Source organism: Bacillus rossius, chromosome 1 (assembly GCF_032445375.1).
Source record: "Bacillus rossius redtenbacheri isolate Brsri chromosome 1, Brsri_v3, whole genome shotgun sequence".
Classification (NCBI taxonomy): domain Eukaryota; kingdom Metazoa; phylum Arthropoda; class Insecta; order Phasmatodea; family Bacillidae; genus Bacillus; species Bacillus rossius.
The window spans coordinates 97,429,295-97,454,438 of NC_086330.1; the positions used below are offsets into that span (position 1 = coordinate 97,429,295).

Here is a 25,144-nt window from a genome sequence, read left to right on the forward strand (position 1 = left end):
TCCATGGAAAAAGTGCGTTTTTGTTATATTTTTTTTTAATTAAATTTTACTACTTAATATTTTTATAATTTTTAAAAAATTTCCCGATTTTCTAGCATTAATTTTACGGATTTCCAATATGGCGGCCATAACGGAAATTGCAATGGTGGCATCATAATTCAAAATTGCTGAAAATAAAATGGCGGGTCCAAGATGGCCGCCAAGGTCAAGGTCATCCAAGATGGCAGCCGTGACGTCAAAATCATGGCGGTCAGCACCACGGCACCACACCCGGAACCCAGCGCCATAACATGCTATTATATACTACTCATTTGGGATCCTTTTCAATTCAACAATAAAAAAATGCATTGCCTTTACCCAATGTGTCTTGAGATGATCCTCTGCAAAAATTGAATATAAATATTTGTCGACTATATAGTAAGCTGACTGGTCTGGTACTTTTGGTAAAACATGATTTTTCTGGAAATCGTATTACAAGAACAAGTGTTCCTTATTTTTCTCTTTCAAATTTGAAAAATACGTTAGATCGAATTGAATTTACTCGTTTCTTAATAATCAGGTCAGATTTATTTTCAATGTCGTGAATACGTTTAATTCGCTCTGTTAACTGAAGGAACCGACAGCAGATATACATTGCTGTCTGGCCAAAACCTATATTGAAGTTTCTATTAATATAATTCTTGAAGAAAGATTTGGTTATTTTCAAACTAAAATCAGTGCACTGATGGGTATTATACATTCTCTGCAGTTCATTTATACAGAGGTGCCCCCCCCCCCCCAACCTAATGATGCCACCCCCCCCCCCCCCCCTCCGAAATTTTTTATGCCATTTTCTCAATGATTTACTCAATGATTTTATAATATTATACTTTTTTAGTAGTATATTTAATCACATTTTTCATTAATTAAAACTGATTTTCTAATAATAATTTTGGTCATATCACGTAATATTTCCATCCTGAACCGACAGATGCCAAACTGCTTTTGTTGAGGAAAGTGCGGGGTTGCCAATTTGATATACAAGATCCTTTTCAATTATCAAAGCACCAGAAAGGTATTTTCATATTAGAAGCTATAATTATGTAAATAATATAAACATTTTTCTCGTCTTTTAACCACCCCCCCCCCCCTGAAATTTTAATGACGCAGTCTGCGTCGTTACCCCCCCCCCCCCTTGTGGGCACCCCTGATTTATAGACAAATCACTTGGTAAACGGTGGCTATTGTTTTTACCTCTACAGTAGTGAATTTCAAGTGGTTTTTTATGCTCTTTAAATTGTGAAATATATCTGCGATTTTGTTCGTGTCCCAGCCACGTCGTTCATTCAAAATCTCACATTTCATAATATGGTTCTTACAAATGTTTGTACCCTCGTCGTTCTAACTCCTAAAATACCTTAAAACGTGTTTTGGTAGACAGGTTTCTTAACAGGTTCACCTGGTCTCGATCTTGCCTTCGTAACATAGAATGTTGTTGATATACCTTTACATGAACTTCCTTCTTTTCTGTCCTTTTTTTTTTTTTTTTTTTTTTTGGCAATGATATTGTCGCGGGTTGAAATTTTGCAGGGTTGTTGAAATCAAATTTAGGGACTTTACTGACGGGACTCTGGGCTGGCTGCTCTGTTCACTCGTCAGCGCAAGTGGCGTGACCATGTAATTGGGGCACGGGGCCGGCGCGGCGCGCTGCGGGCTTGCAGAATTTTGTTTGTTTGTTTGGCCGCGCGCTGGCGCAGCCACGGGCCGCAGTTACTGGGGCGCGCTGTCGTAACAAGCCGCGCGGTGTGGCCTGCACATTGGGGTAGAGGGGGGGTAGTCTTCCCAGATGTTCTAGTTAGTTGTTTAGTAAATTTGACTTCAATAACGAGCTTTTGTTATGCTAGGCGCGGCAGGGCGCGCGAATTTAAGCGCAAGTGATTGGTGACTCGGGGCTCACTCAGGCGGAGGCTATGCGTCTCACCTGTGGTCACGAGTTGTTAGTTCGTTCGTGATGTAGGAATTCAGGCTCACTCAGGCGGAGGCTATGCGTCTCACCTGTGGTCACGAGTTGTTAGTTCGTTCGTGATGTAGGAATTCAAGCTTTCGGGCAGAAGCTATGGCCGACGCCAGAGGCCACGAGTCGTTTAATTTAAGTTAGGTCATAATGTAGTCATCTTCAAGCTTTCGGGCGGAGGCAATGGCCTTCGTCACTAGTCGTTTAGTTATAATTTTTAAAATGTAATGTTCGTTCGGATTTTAAGGGCAGGAGAGGCCCCTACGTTAGTTTTAAGTAATCGATCAAGAAAGGCTTTTCGGAAAATGTGAGTATGGACTTATCTTTGTTTTAATTTTAAGTATTAATTATGATTTGAGGTATTCGGAAGGACTAGGGAAGTGTTTAGTGAAGTTCTCTCATTCTCTCTCTTGTAAGGTCGTTCAATCGTTAAGGAAGTAAAGAGATTATTGTTTTAAATTGTAATCCCGCTATTTAAATGTTCTTTAAAATGATGTTGAGTATTTGACTTTAAGAATAAAATAATTTTAATTAAGTATTATGTTATTTTGCAAAATCTCCTTAGTTCAGCTCTCACCAGACATCCTGTACGGGATGACGAACCTATGATCCTAGGTACAGTAAAGTATTTTATGAAGTTAAGACTAGTTGATGCCAAGCGAGTTGTTTCTATGTAAAGAGCTACGATTCTCGCCCCCCCCCTCTGAAGGTGGATCGTGACAGAAATGGTAGAGTTCGCCGGATAGGTTCTATTTCTGGAGAGAGAGAGAGGTAGATTTTTATGTTTATTATTAAGTTAGTTTCAGCTTCTGATAGCAGGTTATTAAGAGTTTACTTGAGGAGAGGATTACGGAATTTTAGTCTATAGTGGAGGAAGTCTTTGAGATTTTTTTTTTGACGTAACAGATGATTATTTGAGTATACTTGTAAGGATAAAGTTTATAGTGATAAGTTGTTTTAAGTCGTTGAGTTTATCGGGGATTTTTACGTGAGGAGAATACGTTATAATTTAAATACTTAATAAAGATAATGCAAGTGGTTTAGTTTTATTAAAGTTAATTTAAGATTGTAGGTTAAGAGAATTATAATTTAAAATAAAAAATTTTTGTCGTAAATAGGAATTATTTTCAAGTGAAGTTTGTTTTGTTGTCGTGCGCGTAGGAGACGAGACGTACGAATTAAATCAGTCGAGGGAAGGATAAACGTTAGAAAGGAATTAAAGAGAAAACGAGAGTTTATGTAAAAGAGAGTTATAGAATTTATAGTGATGTTTTGTTTTAATTAGAAAAATGTTGAGAGTTGTTTCAGAACGACACGTCAGTGGACGTGGCAGAGTGAACACGTGACGGGGAGGTGCTGAGACCTAGCGGAGAACGGAGGAACCGCAAGCGAGGGTTGGCGCACCTGATGGAATTCGGTGACGTCACGGGCTCATACGGAGACGTGGACAGGCCGTGACCTTGTTTTGATCAGCTGTACGGTAACTTAGCGATAAGAAAATAGACTATTGGTTAAATAAATTTAAATTTAAGTGTGTTTTAGAAGAAGAGGAACTTTCAGTATGTAAGTAATTTAATTTAAGAAGTGTATGATGTATAGGCTAGAAGTGTTTCGTTGTAAGTTGTTTATGTTTTTGTTAGTTAAATACTACCTCGGTTTTAAAAATATTTTTTTGGGATTTGTAAACATTATTAAGGAGGTACACTATAAAATCGATAAGCATTGAGAAAACTGGGAAGGCTAGATTTTGTGTGTAGAGGGAATTTACTCCAAAAGAACAGAGAGACAAAATTAATGTTTTCATTAGGGCGAGGGACCCTAAGGTGAGGCGTTGTGTCCCTGGGAAGAAAGGGAATTGTAGCGCAGACCATAGGAGATGGGCTGACTACGGAATTAAGGGTCAGGAGAATCCTGAGAGTTGTGAGTAGTTTGGGGCAGGAGTTCCCCATGGTAGTACCGAAGTGGCTATCCTGTATGGGATAGGGTACCATTTCAATGAAGTTTGTTGGTGGGGTTAGAGCCCCCTGTGTAGTGGGCCTATAGCAGATAGGCACTACAGTGAAATTTTTGGTTATTTTGTGAGGTAAATTCCCTGGAGGTTAAGTAAGATTGGATTCAGTTAGGAAGGAGGGAAATGAGAAACATTGCTGTAGAGAGTTAGTGTACTTGCCTAATGTGAAATTGAATTTTACTAAATTAATTTAGGAGAAAGTTTTGTTCGGTAAATAAATAATAATGGAAGATAGCTAGATAATTAATTAATTTTTTTTGAGTAAGGTGTTTTAAGTAATGAAATAAAATAAGGTGAAGTAATTTATTTGAATAATTGGGGAGGAGTTTCTTTAAGAGTTTAGATAATTGTTTTTGAATTTATTGAGATATTCAGCCAGTGAAGTTTGAGTGTGAGAGATACAGTGAGATTTTAAGGAAATCGGTTGTTTATTAATTAGGACAAATGAAATTTTATGATTAAGAGTCAGTAAGCATAGTTAAAATTTACGACATGATATTTGTTGACAGTTTACAGTTATTAAGGAGAAAACAGAGTAATCTATTTATTTTTATTTTAATGGTTTGAAGATAAGATTATGAATTTTTTTTGGAAGTTTCTTTGGCATGTTGGAATAATTTTTTTTGATTTTTAGAATTTACAGAGAAAATTTAATTGATTTACATTAGTTTGGAAGTATGGAGGTTTAGTGTTCGATTAGCCCTAACTTGATGGTCGGATCCCAAAAGAATGCCGTAAAACCGATAGCCAATTGAGAGGAATGCGGTAGGCGCTTGTGTAGAGAGGGGTTGTGGGAAAACTCCTTGGGACTGATGGCAGATCAGGGGCCCTAAATAGTGTGTGATGCTGTAAAACCAGTGCAGGGAAAGCCTGGTATGCTTAAATTTTTGGGCACAGGTTATGTAAACCTGGGGTTCCATGGGATTTAGTCATGTTAGCTGCTGTGGGACATTGAGATTTCCAGGCTCCATAGTAAAGTCAATGTAAATTTTTGTTTTCTTAAAATAATAAATTTGTTTTTAATTTATTTGAGATATTTGATTTGGAACAGTGAATACAGACCCCGAGGAATAAGAGTTATGCTGTGAGAGGAGAAGGTGGTAGGCCTAAAGGGTACAGGCACCACAGAGGTTATGTGCATTGCATAATTTAAATATAAGGAAACTTGAGAATTTGAAATTTTGTTGTTGGGTTGGACACCCATAAGAAGAGTATAGGCAGAATTTTTATTGTTATGAGATGTCTAATTTAATTGAAAAGAAGAAAGTTTAAAGATGCAAGGTAACATTATTATTGTAATAATTGAAAGAGATTAAGAGGTAGAGAGAAATAGGCAGTTTTTGTTTGTAAGTACTAAAGTTTACATATAGAAATTTAGTAACTAAGAATGAATAATAAGTTAAGTCTAGTGTAAAAGTTTTTTTTAAGTTTGTTAAGTTAAGAGTCACAAGTAAATTTTTTTTTAGAGAGAATGTCTTTGATAGGAAGTATTAGAAACTTATGGGAATTTTAGGGTAACATAAATAATGTAGGTAATGAATAATAAATAGATGGTAGGTCTTAAGTTAAGATTAACATTTGAAGCAGAATTTAATTAAGAAGAAGGAAAATAAATAGGCCTAATGAAAAGAACAAAAAAGGATTTTATGGTAAAGCATTTTTTTTAAGTAATAAACAATGAATAATAATGTTGTTTCAGGGTAATGTGTACTAATAATACAATTTTTTTTTTAGGACCAAAGAACAGGAATTATGTAATTTAAATTAACATGTATTTTTGAAACTGTTACAGATTCCTTAAGATGAGCTGAGCAGCAGTCCAGTTTACAAGATGACAAGAGTTCGAGAGACAAGATACAAGATCACTGAAACAAGAGCCAAGACTGAAGATTCAAGAGAAGAGAAAGCTGGCAGCCATGGACTTACAAGTGGAGATTAATAAGGTCATGTAAAGTTTTATTTTTTTTTATGGAAGACAGTAACTGGAGTTTTTTTTTGTTATAAACATTATTTACAGAACTTTTTAGGTTATAGTAATGTGATGGAACTAGTGAGTTGTGGTAGCTGTCAAAAAGAACTAATACCTTAAGTTTAATTTTTAAAGTTAATTTTCTTAATTTACAGAGGGATTAGTAGTTTTTTTTAAACCTTATTTAGGTTGGAATTTCAATACAATAGCTTATTATAAATGTGTACGAACAGTTCAAGTTCACCGTACTGATAGGTAGGTCAGATGATCTTATTGATTTTGATGATTTGTTGTTTTGAGTTGATTTTTAGGTGTTGTGAATTAGACAATGAAATAGTTTTGAAAACTTAAATTATTTCAAGCTAAGAAATAGTAAATTTAATTGTAACTCAAAGGACACCAGAATTTAATTTTTTTTTTGAATTAGTAATGTTTGAAAATTTTATACTTTACCAGAAAGGTTATAAACAAACAGATCGGATGGAACAAGGATGCAGTAAATCACAATTTCATTTAGAATTATTGATTAGCTTTTGAGGTTATGAAGTAAAAGTAATTATAGTTTAAAAGTTTGAATAAAAAAAAATGTTTTTTTTTATTTGTTTGAAATAGAAAGTTTAAAAGTTAATTAGTCATGATCTAGGTGGGTGATGGGGTGGGAATTGGCCACTCTTTTTCCCTATAACCTCCCTAACATGGCCTTCTATTACAACTAACAGAAATAAAGAAGAAGAAAAATGAAGAATTATTAGTTAGAATGTTTCTTTCATGAAGATACCTGATGAACTTTTACTGTTTGGAAGAATAGAAGCAAGGTTAGTCAGATATTTTTACTCAGAAGAAGAAGAAGATAAAGCAGTTTTATGACTCGACAAGCCAGAGATTGGTGTTTCCCCTCTGCGCTTCTATTGACTACGTTGTTTACTCTCATGGGATAGCTGGTTCGGCACCATGGAGAGAGATTGGTGGGCATTGTGGTTGCCCCCAGAAGAAAAGAAGAGTAGAAGAGGTTATGGGTGGGTCATGTGAACTGACCTTCAACCCAGTTACTTCGTGGGGACTATTTGCTGTATAGAGAAGATCAAGACTCAAGAGTTAGGGAAAATCATTGGAGGTCATGTTTCCCTTCCCTAAGTTTTTCCTATCAAATTATTTGCCTGATTAGATTATGCTAAGGGTGGGATACTTTATGTTAGCAGTTGAATTAATTAATTTTATTTTTTTGTGTGTTTGCATCCTTGCCCATCGATTGCAGTTTAGTAGTTAGTTTTGTATTTGTCAGGCGTGATGGTAATGCCTGTTGATGATGTTTCAGAATTGTAATCTGTTCGTGATGAGGATGGCACAACTCCGAAGCAGATGTGGGGAGAAGTTGTGAGCTGCCCTGGAAGCCAGTCCAGTAGCTGTTGGAGTTGAGTGGTGTTTGCTGATGGCCAGCCCAGGGAGCTACTCTTCTCGACAACACTGACTTCGAGGAGTTGCACCAACCTTCACGAGATAAGAGTTTAATTAATTGAAACACTGTAAGGACACTTAATTTTTTTTGAAGAACGAAAGAAGTATGGTAATAAACGGAAACCGAAAAAAAAAAAATAATAATAATTATCAAGAATTTGCACATTGTTTAACGAATACTGAGAAACTAAGAACAGTAATTTAATTTGTAAAGAGAGCTTCACTAACAGAACAATTTTTTTAGAATTGAGAACTCGAGCCTCTGAAGGTTCCTGTGAGAACAAACCAGATAAAAGTTTTACATTTAATTTTATGAATACTTGTTGTTTTAAAATAAATCTTATGCAGAATCTAGATGTATGTTCAGACAGCAAGGAACTAAGAAAATTATTATTTTTGTGAAATGAGGAATTTATAGTTATGGTTTAATGGAAAAAGACAATTTGTAATTTTGAGGTAGCTCGATGGGGCTCGAGCTCTGTGAGGGGTGGGTTATGTCGCGGGTTGAAATTTTGCAGGGTTGTTGAAATCAAATTTAGGGACTTTACTGACGGGACTCTGGGCTGGCTGCTCTGTTCACTCGTCAGCGCAAGTGGCGTGACCATGTAATTGGGGCACGGGGCCGGCGCGGCGCGCTGCGGGCTTGCAGAATTTTGTTTGTTTGTTTGGCCGCGCGCTGGCGCAGCCACGGGCCGCAGTTACTGGGGCGCGCTGTCGTAACAAGCCGCGCGGTGTGGCCTGCACATTGGGGTAGAGGGGGGGTAGTCTTCCCAGATGTTCTAGTTAGTTGTTTAGTAAATTTGACTTCAATAACGAGCTTTTGTTATGCTAGGCGCGGCAGGGCGCGCGAATTTAAGCGCAAGTGATTGGTGACTCGGGGCTCACTCAGGCGGAGGCTATGCGTCTCACCTGTGGTCACGAGTTGTTAGTTCGTTCGTGATGTAGGAATTCAGGCTCACTCAGGCGGAGGCTATGCGTCTCACCTGTGGTCACGAGTTGTTAGTTCGTTCGTGATGTAGGAATTCAAGCTTTCGGGCAGAAGCTATGGCCGACGCCAGAGGCCACGAGTCGTTTAATTTAAGTTAGGTCATAATGTAGTCATCTTCAAGCTTTCGGGCGGAGGCAATGGCCTTCGTCACTAGTCGTTTAGTTATAATTTTTAAAATGTAATGTTCGTTCGGATTTTAAGGGCAGGAGAGGCCCCTACGTTAGTTTTAAGTAATCGATCAAGAAAGGCTTTTCGGAAAATGTGAGTATGGACTTATCTTTGTTTTAATTTTAAGTATTAATTATGATTTGAGGTATTCGGAAGGACTAGGGAAGTGTTTAGTGAAGTTCTCTCATTCTCTCTCTTGTAAGGTCGTTCAATCGTTAAGGAAGTAAAGAGATTATTGTTTTAAATTGTAATCCCGCTATTTAAATGTTCTTTAAAATGATGTTGAGTATTTGACTTTAAGAATAAAATAATTTTAATTAAGTATTATGTTATTTTGCAAAATCTCCTTAGTTCAGCTCTCACCAGACATCCTGTACGGGATGACGAACCTATGATCCTAGGTACAGTAAAGTATTTTATGAAGTTAAGACTAGTTGATGCCAAGCGAGTTGTTTCTATGTAAAGAGCTACGATTCTCGCCCCCCCCCTCTGAAGGTGGATCGTGACAATATACTGCAGTACTCTTTTATTTGGTATCTTGTAGAAGAGGGCATTGAAATGGTTAACATTCTTTGTTGTCAATGTACAGCACTTGTATGCGTTTGATTGGTGAGCACATTCGGGCGATTTTGGCGGACACTTGAACGAATATTTTAAAATAAATGACATTGTTGGAGTTATACAATTGCAAATGTAGTAAGTTTTTGGTTTACTTTTAAAGTTATTTTCATATTAATGTTAGTAAAATGTATTAATTTTACAAAATAAATCTTTAGATAAAAGAATATTTCACCCATTAGTGGTTTAAATACTTACCTTTTCACTTTATTTTTATTTTTTGTCCACTTGACAGGATATGTTGTTCTCTTCCTCCCCCATTCTGAAGTTATGACAACAGAAACACCTTCTACTGCAGTAGGTTTATTATTGTGCTCATAATTATATATATATATATATATATATATATATATAATTAATGTTTCATTCAAACATAATTTTTATAACCATAGAAAAGATAATTGAATATTCAATAATTGAAAAAAAATTGTTTTATTATGCTTATTAATACGCACGGTAAATACTGTAAAGCTATTCAGAGAAATATTTACAAATAACTTTATCAATTGAAGGTACTGGTACAACACAAAGCATAAATACCCAGGTAAAAATCCGAACCCATTAATACTACGAACATAATTTTGTAGTGATACAGTTGTTGTTTTCGTATAAATATACATTTACACTACATGCAGGTAGGCACTTCATTCAGGTAGGCACCACCCACAAGTATGCAATATATACAGGCAGGCACCACATATAAGCAGGCTCTACAAACTGACAAGGGACAAAAAACAACTAAACACGTCAAAAATTAATAATCAGAAAAACACAAAATTTTTAAATATTTAATGGTAAGACTTAAATAAGGAAATAGAAAATAAAATAATAGAAAAAACTAAATACAAATATTAATGATCATTAAAATTTAAAATTAAAAAAAAATATATGTAAGTTTACATGCATATTTATGTTCCAAATACAAAAACAAATCTACAGTGCAGTTGACAGCAACTTCAGTGAACTATTTATAGTCACGGAACTTCTTCAGTATCATAAAAGGGGCAAGTTTGTTAGCAGAGCCAGTGTTTCACAGCGGCGACTTTGAACGCTGAAACTACACCTCCTGACTTAGGGGCGGATTTAGAGGGGGGACACTGGGACACGTTCTCCTACTTGACTCCCCACCCCCAACCGAGAAGGGTAAAATATGCACTGGATAATATGACTTCTAAAGTAATAAACAGGTTTTATAGGTACTAAGCCCAGACTTACGGTGCCCCACCCAGAAGTCAATCCTGGATACGCCCCTATCCTGACCTCTAAGGACCTCTAGGATAGACGCCACAGAATTCTGCATACTCATGCATGCTGGCTTCTCATTGGCTGGTGACTGGCGGGGATTGTTAGTGCAAAGTAGTTACAAAACTTTGCGAAAATCACAAGGAGGGAATAGCTTGTCCCACTTCGAAATTTAAGTTTTTTTTATTTTTCAGAAATCAGTTTTAATGACTAAGAGAAAGAATTATAACCAATACATTCACAAACAGATATGCGTCACAAAGGTTGGAAATATCATTAATATAACGCAAAGATGTGCGCGAAAAAAAATTGTCACCGGAAATAAAATAATATTAAATTTAAATTTTGCATTAGACACAAATGGAAAATGTTTAACTTAAATTACTTCAGTCTGGTAGTTTTATTTCTGCTCGCGCTAAGTTATGAAAAATCTAATCGAAGCTTTTTACCTAAATACTTTTATAAAAATACTTTAGCACTGTTAAAAACAACAACAGCTACACTATGTTTACCGAAAAATTTCATAACCGCACTAGCTATAATTCAAACAAGAAAGCCGGTTAAGTTATACATGCTTTATAAATCGTCCATAATAGACCATGGCATTCTAAAAACTTACCAAGGTCTGCTCTTTAAATTAAAAATAAAATAAAAACAAATGTTTACTGAAACCCACTCGACAAACAGTCCGTACTCAAACAAGGCTTTTCACTCGCCGCATAATGGTGAATTACGATGTAAAATAGACAAATCCGTAAATATATGTAGTGATTGTGTAGCCTTGAAGCCCACATTTCAAAAAACACTAATAGCAAGTTATTGTAAGTTTACCGAAAACATCTCTGTGGTGTAGTTTATTGTGTGGTGATGAAAACCTGCTTGGAAATAATTTTGTAACCGTAACCCAGATATTTCTTTCAGGTTGTCACAACCTTGACCTACTTCCACGGTCAAGTTCGACAAAAATCCCCACACGCACGCTACCAAGAGGGTCAATCACACAGCTGCCCGAAACAAGCTGTTTACACTAGCTTCCTCGAATCCTGAGTCTTCTCCCCCTTGAGCATTCAATGTGAGATTACAGAAATTTATCCAACACGTTATCATCAAAATCTTATAGAAAAGCATCTACTGGGTAGTGATAATAAAAGGAAAACAAACCAGTTAAACTTTAAGCTATCATCTGCAGTTTATTAAATTCAATTACATTCGTGAAACCAACCATGGCTTTTACGAGATACTTTAACATGCCTTATCATGCACATGTTAAACCTTTGCTAAAGTCCGATTTCTTCATAAAAAAACATTAAATTATATTTTTTATACCTACAAATAATGATAAAAATGTTGCGACTAAAATACATGCCTAGAATTGCACAATAAAGTTAAGAATATCTCACGTTAATACAAATACGAGATTTAAAAAACCTTATTTCATTACCAGGCTAAATAATAATAAAAAATAGTAATCTAACACACTATCAAAATACTATAATTTTAATGGAGAGCTCCTACATCAAAGTTCATATGGCCTTTTCTGTTCATAATGCATTTCAAGTTCTATTATAAGCATGCTTGCCCAACGATATTTTTCACGCACCTTCCTAGACTTTAATCACGAATAATTCGTAATAGTTACATTAACTCGTAGACTTGAAATTTACCGTTGGTGGCCACGTTATTTTCATAAACGCCGAATCACAATGCCTGGTCATTTAACTGTTTCCAGTTTGTCTCAGTTTGTAAAGGCGGAAAAATAATGTACTATATTTGTTCAAACATTTTCCGTTTGCAAGACAACTTATTCATACTTGTTCGCTAGCAACATAAACGTCCGTAGCAAAACTCGGGAACCAATATACACATGTTAAATCTCGTAGCTGACCCATTCGAAGCAACGGCATGCTTCGTCACACTAAAATCCGTTCTTCCAATTTGTGTATTTCACGATTCCCAACGACTTAAAGGTATTTATGAGTGTTCAACCTCACTTGACTCCACGACGAGGCGTTCAGAGGCATCCCTCGTGGCTCCTGGTGTGAGTTCCTCGCCGTCGTCCGCCCAGGCAGCTCGGACCTCCGCCCTCGTAGCCGGCCAGTTCACTAGTCCCCGGGCAAGCACACTCTGCCGCTGCTCGTTTGTTTCTGGTCCGTCTTCGGGCGCACTCGGCTCGTTCCGAAAACAAGCGAAGCGGGAAATTTCAATAAAGAATACTTATAACCAGACCATAAAATTAACAGAAATGAAAACTAAATTTACTGAAATTATTAAATATTTATTTAAAAAACCGCTACTAAAACGTATTTAAATTATGATTGCCAACCTAGGGAAAAAGTTATCAGGCAACTGGTAACAAAGTCACTGCATGATACACTATCGCTCGTCATCATACACGTTGTAATGTTTGTCAGTCAAAACTTATCGCATAGTGTTTTTGATGTGTTGTAACATCTAAAGTAGTGTAGGATAGCCGGTCCGAGATCAAGGATCGGAGTGTGGCTGTGGCGGAGTCGACCGCCATCTTGGATTGTGACGTCACGGCGGCCATCTTGGATGAGTGTGACCTTGACCTTTCACCTTGACCTTGAATTTGACCCTCAAAAATTGCCAAAAGTTGTCAAAATTGGGCAAAATTTTCCCAAAAATTCCTCAAAATTCGCCAAAATTTTCATTTTTGTGGAAAAAAAATTACGCCAAAAAATCTCAAAAAATTCCACAATTCAAAAATTAAGATTTCGAAAATCCTCAAAAGTCATTTTTCCCTAGAAAGAACCCAAATTCATAAAAACGGCTTAAGCATCCATGTCTAAAGCCTCTGGTAAGCCATTTCTAGGAATAAGGATACCATGACCGCCATCTTGGATTAAGACGTCACCGTTACAATTTCCGTTACGCCCGCCATCTTTAACTTTTTTATTTATTATCCGATTTTAATGAAAAAATTTAAAATTTATAAAAAAATTAAATAATAAAATTTTAATAAGAAATATTTTAAAAACAAACATTTACGACATGGAGCTCGAATTCCTCGGTTCGAACCCGGTGAGGGTAAAAAATTAAAAATGGTGACCGATCCATCCCCCGTGGTGGGTGCTGGCAGACTGACGCCCACCACTTTTTACCATGTATATATCATCAGGTAGTATGACGTCATGTCCGCCATCTTGTCTTCGTCTGCTGGAAGCCACCATCTTGTTATCGACTGCTAGAGTGTGCTGACGCCATGTTAGTTTAATTATTACCCGCTAGAGTGCAGTAATCATTTATTATTACAGCGACACCCACCATATTGTCATTTGGGGTGCCATCTTGAAAATCTGTAATTTTAATGCTAGAGATTCGAGAAAAATTCCAAAATTCATCAAAAAAATTACTAATAAGAATACCGATTGATTAGTTCGATTCCCGTCCTTGTTTCTGAACCGCTAAGAGCAAAAAAACAAAAGATCCTTCCTCCACAGAAGCCACCTACAGACTGATCTACCACCACCAATACCAAGGTACATATATCAGCTGGTATGACGACATGTACACCATCATGTCTTCATCCGCTGGAGACCACCATCTTGTTTTCGTCGGCTAGAGTGTGCTTACCGGAGGCTTTAGACATGGATGCTTAAGCCGTTTTTAGGAATTTGGGTTCTTTCTTGGGCAAAACGACTTTTGAGGATTTTCGAAATCTTAATTTTTGAATTGTGGAATTTTTTGAGATTTTTTGGCCTTTTTTTTTCCACAAATATGAAAATTTTTGCGTATTTTGAGGAATTTTTGGGCAAATTTTGCCCAATTTTGACAACTTTTGGCCATTTTTGAGGGTCTAATTCAAGGTCAAGGTCAAAGTTCAAGGTCACACTCATCCAAGATGGCCGCCGTGACGTCGACTCCGCCACAGCCACACTCCGACTCCTGATCTCGGACCGGCTATCCTACACTACTATCTAATCTCCGTAACTAGCAAAATCATGTGTTCTCATGTTGGAAATACACTTATAATACGAAACTTAGGCCTCGGGCACAAAATTTATTGTTTAAAATAATGTCAAAAGATAAATACGCATGAAATGTGCTTTCAACTACATTTCTAGACACGAATCACACATACTTTCCGTACCTGCCGCTAGCATTCGCGGATGGAACCGTAAAGGTGGCTACGTCAACTATCGAACCATTCGATTAGTAGACGAATATTTTAAACTGTTATGAAATGGCTCCGATAAAAGCGAGAAAAAAAAACATAGAAAAATACTACACCCTGGTTTTCGACCTAATTTTTGACAAGGAATTTTGTTAAAATACTACCCATCTGGTTGAAATTCATTAAACACGTCCTATAATGTACTATAAAGTTTCCCTTTGTTTTTGTGAACTTTGGTTCGCGCTATCCTTCTTAGATAGCAGCATCGTCGCTCCCTTCTTCCTGTTACACATTCCGTCGCATTTGCGCAATTACTCCATCCAAATGCCGTACATCGAGAGCTATGATGTCACACATCAAAAAACTGCTTGAACGTCTGAAATGTTATCATTCCTCACTGAATTCCTGCTTAACAACATGTTTCATGTAAAAACTATGTATGTAACTTGTCTTAAATTCGATATTTCTCAAAATTATTATGTATTAGTACTAGTGGTACACATTTACCTTGTGACACAAAGCAACACATGACAATCACGTGAAGTTGTTTGCTAACAATATTAACAGAATACATAGACTACTGGGACTACTGTTTAATAGCTGTAAAATTGGAGACAAGTTACGTTTTATAAACTATAGTTATGCAAATTATGTATGTTCGTGTAAGTGCGCGAGCATTGTAGCCTTACAAAAAATAATTACGTTTATGAATAAGTTTTCGTTTGGATATTCAGGAACATTAAGGTGTATTAAAAATTTTACCTAAGTGTGAAAATATCAAGTAAACAAACTAAGACGTGTTTGTGTTTCATTTATGTTAAATATTTTCAATGTATTTTTTTACATAACTTGCATTCAATTTATAAAACTGGCACAAACGGAGAAACTAGGAGCATTTAACAACTTGTTCCTCCAATTGACAATATCGCAGTCTTGATAAAAAAAAACTGTATTAGTGACATTTTCAGATGTGAACTTAGGTTAGTGTATTAGAAAATATTATTTCATTAGACTTGTGTCATATACCATAGGGCTTTAACTAACGGCAATTAACTAACAAATCATATTTGCTTATTACTAATAACCATTGTTGTGTATTGAAGAAGAGGGACAAAACGTAATCGCTCCAATGGGTGTTTATAGCGCCGCGATTTAAGTGCATGTAATCCACCGTTGCGTGTGGAATGTAAAAAGAGCTCTTGTTTATAAATAAATTGCTGTCTAGCGTGGATTCCGTGGATTGAGAGGTCCCTGCTGATGTTTCCTTGGTAAGCCCCGGATCAGTTTGGTGTTGGTCACGTGGTGGCGGTGTTTATAACCAAAAAACTAGTTGGGGAGGGGGGGGGGGGGGCTCAAGGGGACATTACCCTCCCGGCGAATAACTGGCGCGTTGTCAACAATATTAACACGAATACTTATTGCAACTAAACAAACAAAAATGGTTCTATCAATGGAGATATTAAGAGCAGCTAAAATGAGGCTGCCGATAAATACCATTCCACTTCAAGACGAAAATAGGGGTTTACATCTTTTACTAGGATATATGTTGCATAACTCTTGACTATATGGAATACTATCGATCCGCACATTGAAAAGAACGAACAAAATGCTGTCTTGTCGGAGCACACTCAGGTAAACAATTTTCAAGTTGCCTACGTGTCGCACGATGAATTTTGATCGCCTAACAGGCAGCACGCACTGCACACATTACGCTCGGGTGGAGATGCGTCGCAGTAAATAAGCAGAGATGTAATTCGGTGGAAAAATAAAATTACATCATTTTAATGAACTTTTTTCTCTTAGCTTGATAAAATTGTCAAATATATATATTTTTTTAATTTTATTACTTATAAGTAACATTGCAGCTGGGGTGTCAAATTTTATTCATTTTACTCAACAACTTCTGGTTTTAATACAGAAGGAAATATATCTGATGTGCTGTAAAAAATTATCTACGTCTAATAAATGGAAGTTACTATTTTTCTTTATTAATCATATATGAATCAAATTTTAGTCATAGACTGCTTAACTTTGCGGGTAAAACTATGACATTTTCCAGAAATATACCTAAAATAGTATCAATGTTTTTCAAATGAACAACATTTGCCTTAGGAGTGGGTGGTTACCTCTTCTCAGGCTGGAATGAGAAGGGAGGGGGGGGGGTGCAAATCCGAGAAATTTTTGTGGGCATAAAACATAATCTATGCCGCTCAGCTAGCTACATATTTAAAATTAAAATTAAAATTTCACGGTGTGTTATTCGTACTTACTGAAAGCATCGTAGGGTGTAAGATACTACAACCATTGAACTAAAGTTGAGTAGAAAGTTCTTTGTCCTGTATTACAGTTAATAATCACGTAGCTAATTCTTCAGTAGGATTCATAATACCTTTGTTATAAAGCGCTGTGAAACAGCTTCCGTGTCATGACTAGGGCCGAAAATCAACCTAGCAAGGAAAATTAGAGAATTTGTTAAAACATAACATGTAATATTAACTTCCTGCCAATGTTTCAAAATAGTAATGTAGTCTATTACTATCCGTATTAAATAGAGGTAGTTTTTTTTAAATAAAACTTCTTCAGATTTTAGATTGCTTCGTTTTGTTTTAATACCAGTAAATAATATATTTATTTTGAATACATGACACCTATAAGTCAAAATACCTAGTAATATGATTTAAAACAAGTGCATTATTAGTGTGAAAGATGACCATTAATTTAAAGATATCTTCCTTATTACATATTGTTACGATTATAATGTCGGGGAACTGGTTTCGTAAGGATAGCCCAATTTAGTTTTAGTACAGTTTTATTAATAACTAATATACCCATTACTAAAAAATAATTGTACTTAAAAATGTCTGATCCCCAATCACATGCACTTAAAAAGGTTTATTCGCAAGTCATTCAATGTCTGTCAAGTTTCACAATTCGTACTCCTCACCGGAGCTAGGCTCGACAGTTATTCGCCCCTTACCACGCACCTGTCCTCACACACACAGCATCGCGCCACTCATTAGCACTCTCACGGTCCCGTCGCTCCTCGTCGCGCCGCTCTCGAGAAGGTCTTTCACCGTCTTCGCCGATGTCGCACTTCCCTTCACTCGCGGAACTCTCTAAACCTCGGAACTCTCGAGGAGGCCAGCGTCGTCGCTTATATCCCCATGGAGTCCTTCTCGAAGGGTCGAGAGCGGCTGTGAAATGTCCCGTTATCCCGGACCTACCCGATGCTCGAAACACCCAGAACAGCAACGCTTATTCACGCCACTCCTCGCGAAGGCTTCTATAAGTCCGGAATTCCCAGTCCGCTAAACATGACAACAGCCCAAGGCGTGACAGTGTGCGTGGAGCGGAGAGGAGTCGGTAGCGAGGACACTTGTAATCCGGCTAGGCATGCGTGGCATGCCTTACGTCAGTGGACGGCGCGTGACATCAGTGCCCTGTGTGGGGCCGCCAGCCAGCTCCGAACCTAACGCTCGTCGCAGTCCTGTCTGCGTTCGTTACAACATAATTGTATATTTGTCTTGGCAGCTTCTAAAACGTTTTATTTGTATAGAAATTTACCAATTCGGCACAAATTTCACAATATTTTTGGTTAACTTTTAGTATTTTTTGTCCACCTGAATTCTACCTCTAAACCTCGTATGGCTCACATACCCAAATATTAGTTCAGTGTCCGTTTATATAGCTCCCACTATGTTATGAACATGTTGGGGAGGGAGGCCTTATTTATTTTTCAAGTAAATTTGTTTTGCATTCAGATCAGTTATTTATTCCTATCGCTTATGCATGTCTCAACAATGGGTCAAAATAAAATATATTAATATTATTACATATGTTTTATAATTACTAGCATTGTAATTTAAATATTTAATAACTCTGATTATTTATATTGCCTGGTTTCATTTTACACAGGCTGAAAATTGGTTTTTTAGTCGTGAGAGCAAATTTAAATTTACACTCTTTCGCATTAGAAGTATTGTATTGTTATGATTATGTAATAACCATACTATAATAAATCCAGTATTTAAACATGGAAAAGAAACATTACTTTACCTAACACAATATTAATTGTAACTTTATAAATCTGCGGGAGTGTTTTTAAAACATTTGCAGCAACATCAAATGTACCGTAAGAGGCAATCTGAATTTTAATTTCCCCCCATTTTTTAAAACATCTATGACTAGACAGTGCTAGTGTCCGTGGTTTCAATGTTTCTCAATGTTATAGAGGCCCAGTGTCCGGTATTAGGTTCTATAGTATTTCTATAGAACGTAGAGCTGTAGCAAACCGTATGTATTCGTTACTGAGTAACGGGTGCGGCATCTAGTAACGAGTAACGAAACGTTACACACGAATGCATTTCGTTACTCGCATCTTTCGTATGTTTCACGCATGCGCGCGCGTATTCGTTACAAAGAACGATGTTTGTTTATTAATAAAAGTATAATTTGGAAATTCGTCGTCCAAGTTTTTTACTGTTTATTAAAGGTACTGTGTGTGTAGACAAAGTTTTAGATTCGAACAGAAACAACGTATGAAAGTATTTTTTACAAATTATAAATATGTATGTTTTTGTTTTTTATAATCGCGTATTTTCACGTTTTATGTTCTTATCTTAAAATATATATTATAATAAAGCCGCTCTAATGAGAGTTAATTGTTTCTTGGTTAACAAAAGCTGTTAATTATCAAATATTTTTAATTGTTTATATTCGATTTATTTTTATTTACGCGACGTCATACTGTACGCGTACGAAATACGACTCGATTAGATGCTGTTACATAACATAGCATGTGCCATGTCATGCGGTATCAGAAGTAACGAGTAACGATACGAAAGTAACGAGTACTAATTGTTATAGTAACGAATACATACGGGTACACATTTTTTCGTTACGTTTACACCTCTAATAGAACGTGTTTTCATTCATTATTTGAAATCAGCGGTGATTTTGCAACATACGCTGCTATCTTGCGGGGACTGTATGAACCATTTGCTCGCCGTGTCACAATCGATTGGTGTGACTTTAAAATTGTTTCAGCCATAGTCTAACAAGTATAGGTAAGGTCGAAGGCCAATTTCACCACGCTGTCGTTAAACCTTTTTAACTGAAGTTTGTTTAAATTTGCATTATCTTTTTAAACTATGTTAAACTTGTTTAGTTGACCACACATTGCTTCTGGTTCATTAGGGGCATATTTCCCCACCTACGTATAAGATTTAAAACAATACTTAACAACACTTTAAGTTTAGTTTAGTAACGAAATGCATTTCATCAAATTTTTACCTTATTTAAGTTAGATAACCTATGCTTAACTGTAAACGACAGATTTTGATCGTTTAACATATTAAGTGTTGATTAGCACACATAAAAATGGCCGCACAATAGTGTCAGCTGATACTTGAAGAAGAAAACAACACACCTAAATAACCTCAAATATTTATGCAAGAAAAATTAGTTAAATAATATGGTGAGGATAATTATTTAAATTCGGGTTTTTAACTAAATAAAGAATGTGCTAAATGTAAGTAAACTTCTGCTTGTGTTCAATCAAACAAGGGAATATATTCAAATAAACTTTTATGTGATAGTTTAAAAATAAATAGTTCATATTTTAATATTTAAAAATGCCTTAGAATTTAGTTGCATGTAAACATTTACACTAGTAAATGTGACCAGTTATAGTTCCTATAGAAACAAACCCGAACCATTTTAGACCAACGATTTTTACTTAATAATTACGGTATATGTAAGAAAATTTGTCATCAGTATTGAAAGGCCCCAATCTATTTATTTCTAAAAGATTGATACAAAATACTTGGCCATCTATATGAGATAATATCTCGTTCATCTTTAACATATTTAATAACTACAGATTATAAGGTACATAATTATTAAAAACAAACGTTTACAATTTAACTTATGCAAAAAATTCAGAGGCTATAGGTTTGTTTGACTCGAGGTCTCTCGTGCTCCTTGGGAGTTGAAAGAGTTGGGAGCAAGTTGACCTGAGGGCAAAAAGAGTCGGTAACTTTTAATACACGAAGAAAACGCTATTTGTTGTTAAACAATGATGGCGGAAAATATAGCAGACATCGTGAGAAATTTGTTTGGAAATGAAGATTCATATGAAGATGAAGTTGTTATTGATTTACCATATATTGGACTACAAATTATGAGAGCTTGAAGAAGGTAAAAATATATAAATATTGCTTTTTCACTTTAAACCGCTTGTGGTATGCATAAGGTAACCTGTACTAGGAAACGATTGCAAATCTTGTGATTTTTAAATAAAGGACGCCAAATAAGTTATATTGAAATGTTTTTCCGCTTCAATGTCGTCATCTAATTAAAATATTACCGTAATCACCAAATGTAGCTTTATAACATATTGACTCCATCGTCAAAGTCGCGCCAAAACAACCAGCAGACGACTTGCCCTCGCAACTCTTCCTCCAGAGGAGGAGCATCGAGAGCATGACCTGAGTGACCTGAGAGCAACTTGCCCCCGCGAGTAAAACGACCATCCGCCATACTGCTTCCGGAAAAGGGCGCCCCGAGAGTTGACAGGTCAAAAAGAGACCTCGATTCAAACAAACCTAAGAATTAAATTCCATATTTCACGTATCCATTGCATCCAAATTTTACATGCATATTTAAACACATCGTAACATTTTTTTTTTATAATTACCGGTATATTACATCCCAGTATAAGAAATAACAGGTATACTGTGCTTTAAAAATATCTCTTTGTAAAATTAATAATTTGCCAAAAGGATTGAAAAAAAAGTGTTCGATTAAAATAGAACAATCTTTATTTTTATTTTGAATGATTAATAAATAATACACCATTTTAGGTAGGTACCTGCATGTATTAAATAAATTTCCTCATTTCACACATTTGTAAATTATGTATTTATGTGTGTTTATGTAAATATGTATAAAAATATATATGACGCCGCGGTCGGTGCTCCCTCTGAGAGCACAGGCCGTTACGTGTCCTCAACATCTGAATTAGGGCATGTATAACGAAAACGCCCGCGCGTGCCGAGCAGCGTAGGAAGTGCAGTGAATCGAACGGTGTGACGCTAGTCAAGGCTGGCTGTGTTGTGCAAAGTGCCTGGCCGGGTAAGGCAATGCACAACTGAGACATAGGGCACATGCATTTCTAATTAAAAGAATTAACTAAAACTTTTAATGTATCTAATTTTCCTAAATAATTAATTAATGTTAATGTAAACATTTTGATATCACAAAACTGGCCGTTAACATCTTCCCGCGCTCCGTAGCATTCCGCGGGAAATCGCCCCTTCCTGGCCGGGTTGCCAGGGAGATTCGGGAGTCGCCATCCAGCATACACCAGGGCCGGAAGCTCCGCGCACGGGGAGCCTGCAATCTTCGCGCCAAATACAGCATGTAGCTTCAATAGGTAACTTTCTAAATCGTTTTTCATCCGCTCCCCAGCCGGCCCTAAATCAACCGTACGTGTCGCGTGGTTCTTAATTAAATGTGTGTGACTCGACTACGAGTCGTTGGAGTACTACGTAATTTCTATCGTTTAAATGTTAGTATTAGTTCCAGCCCTCAGCCATGTGTAGTGTATAATTTCAGTGTTACATCTAGGGCATTTATTAAGTGATTAGCTATTTATTCTTCAGTTTCACCATCCGGGCTTTCACATTCCGTGGTCGCTAGGTAAGCCACGCGCCTACATCTCTACAACTGGCCATCTCAAGATAGCCTGCGACCCTTGGTGGGGTATCTCTAAGAAATTCCGCTAACCGTGATTCAGTACCTCCATTCGGGGACCGTGTGTGCGGAGATGAGAAGGTTGACGATGATACGGCCAGTTACGTGACGATGTACTGTACCAGGTGAAGTACTGTATAGTGTGACGTGTTAATAAATCCACTTACGTTTACGTGTGCTTTTAATCACTACGGCATCCTGGGTGGCCAAAACAGCCCAGGGGACCTTTTGCCGACGCGTCCCTGCCTACAGCCACGGGGAAAAGAACCCCGCCCTCGAGTCAAAATTCTAGTTCTCATAATTTAAATTCATTTCATTGTAAAACAGGCAGCAGGGATGGGATGGCGTCAAATATATATACACACATATATACATATGCCGTCACCCGACCCCTGTGAAAGGCCCGGGAGGTACATGATGGGTGCTACGGGCGTCGCGATGCTGTTGTTGTCCGAAGGGGCGCAAGGCTAGCGGGCTGCTAGGCCGTTGATGTCGGGTCGTGGGTACTCTGCCCCCGCGTGCCCCGCCAGGTACACGGCTTGAAATCTAACTGAATGGTTTTCCCTTGGCTGTAAATGCCGCTCGGCCGTGTGGAGGACGGAAGACTATGGAAATGATTGTAACACAAGTTGGTGAGAATTACGTTTAATTCAACGGCTTCACCGGGGGTCCGCGTGGGTACACGGGACGCTCTACACGTTCGCACCGCGGTTCAGTTCCGCTACAAAAACTCTCACCAACACTTGGTAATGTCTAGCTGTTACACAGTTATACTTACAAAACGATCAAAAAACAAAAAAACTGAAACGCCCCTCGTGCCTCAAAATTGAATTATTTTTAATTAATTAAAAAGAGCCTTGGAAACTTGCTAGGTAAGAAATATAAGAAAAATAAGTGGGAAGACCAGAGGTGGCACGAGGTGGAGAACAAGACAATTTGGAACTCCCTGACACAAGCAACTGGGGAGCTGGTGGATCGTTTACGGGAAGAAGGTATATCATAAATAAATTAACACTACACAAGTAGCTTGGTCTATAGGTTCCCTGTTTTATTTAAAAAAGGTAAATAATGAATTCCGTTTTCATTTGATTTGGCATTTAACAGTTTCCCAATTAATATATTAATTATATATTAAGTTATTCGATAACGGGCCGGCCCTTAGATTAGTATAACACATATACTCAACTTTAACAACAAACAGTAACATAAACAAAAATTTATTAGTATCACACCAAAATTTGATTTGTCCAATTATTACATCGATGATTAGTTTTATTGACTCTACATATTCTTGAGGAAAGCACTGTTCGCTGGTAGGCTATTCATTCGATTAATGTAGTTCGTAGCTAGAAAGTGGGGGGGGGGGGGATGTTGATTTCACATTACCACCTGGGTCTTCAAAAAATAACGTCGGGTCGCGGAAACCTCTCTTCTAACGTGACCCGCAGTGGAGGTGCAGGACCACGAGCTGGGAGCAATTTGTCTCTCCAGCACTTCGACCTTGTCTGAAACCCAAATCAAATTCAAAACGAATTAGACTTGCTTCCAGACAGTCCTACACCGTCGGCGCAAAAGGCCAACAAACGGGAATGGGGGGGGGGGAAAGGCCGGATTACTCACCAACCAGGGTGTAGAGTTCGGAGCTCACTAGGTGTCCCGCGCCGACATCAGGATGCCGCGGACCGAGAAGTCAGGATGCGCGGACGAAACCAGAATTTTTAGAATTAAATAAGAATAAATAAAAATTTAACTACGCATGACTTTTCTAAAAACTACCTCTGCCTGGCTACTGTACAAACGGGATCACATCCCTTAAGCAAGCTGACTACATTCTCGTGCACACGAAAATCACCGTTCCTGCAAAAAGCCTCTTAGCGCAGAGGACGTAGAGGAGACGTGGTCAGTAGCCGAGGTCAGAGGGCTGAGTGCCCGCAATCGGACAAAGCACCTAATTAAATCGGGCGGTAAGGCCCCGGGTCAAAGGAGGGGGTTGGTTCGGTTCTAAGCCGAAAATTTCCGAAGGAGTCCGAGGCGGGCGTGACAACAACACGACATGCGCACTCTCTACCGGACCGAAACGAAAGCAACGAACAATCGACTTCTCCGGGCCGCGAGAGGAAAGCATAGTGCCTTATGGCACCGCGACGCTGCTTTCTAGCGGCGTAAGGGGGAACTACTTGAGGTGGTGAGCAGACTTGCCACCAGGTGTCATGAGGGTAAGCTCTGCACGCTGGCGACCAGGCCCGCAGTTACTTTTTCCTCCGCTAGATGTCGGGGATATGTCTGTCGGACCCGGGAGAAGGTTTTTGCATCAGGTCATCGTCCCGTCCGGTCACTGCTCTTAGCTTAATTTCTCAGAACTAAAGTGAGGAGGAGAGAGAGGAAGGGGGGGCAGAAATAGCCACTAAGGTGGGAACGCAGCTCCACAGGAGACTGCTTCGTGACGAGACATGCTTTTCTCAGCAGGCCTCTACAAGGTAGCAGCTTGCAGCCCAGGAGCTGCTCAAAGCAGTTTTGGTCATGAAGGGAAATAAAATTACAAACTCGGGACGTGACTGCAGGCGAGAGAAATTTCAACCGGGCTGACCGTGTCCACATTAGACAGCAAAATATCAGATTGGCCCCCTGGGAAGGGGCTTCGGTCCACTGGCACAAAGTTTAAATCCGTGGCGTACACCGGCCTAACAAAAAGTAAATCACCCCATTAACAACCAGATAAATTAAAAAAATAAGAAACCCCAAATAATTTTAAAATTATAGAAAAAATTAAAAAAGGTGACAAAATGCCTAATTTCCGGCACAAAACACAA

General features: G+C 37.7%; 1 long non-coding RNA gene across 1 annotated transcript; it reads left to right on the forward strand.

Moving 5' to 3' along the window:
* Positions 1–1,587: 1,587 nt before the first annotated feature.
* On the forward strand, positions 1,588–9,366 carry LOC134540545 (uncharacterized). Its single transcript, XR_010076457.1, has 2 exons — positions 1,588–3,556; positions 5,797–9,366. It is a non-coding gene; the product is annotated as an uncharacterized LOC134540545 (long non-coding RNA).
* The last annotated feature ends 15,778 nt before the right edge of the window (positions 9,367–25,144 follow it).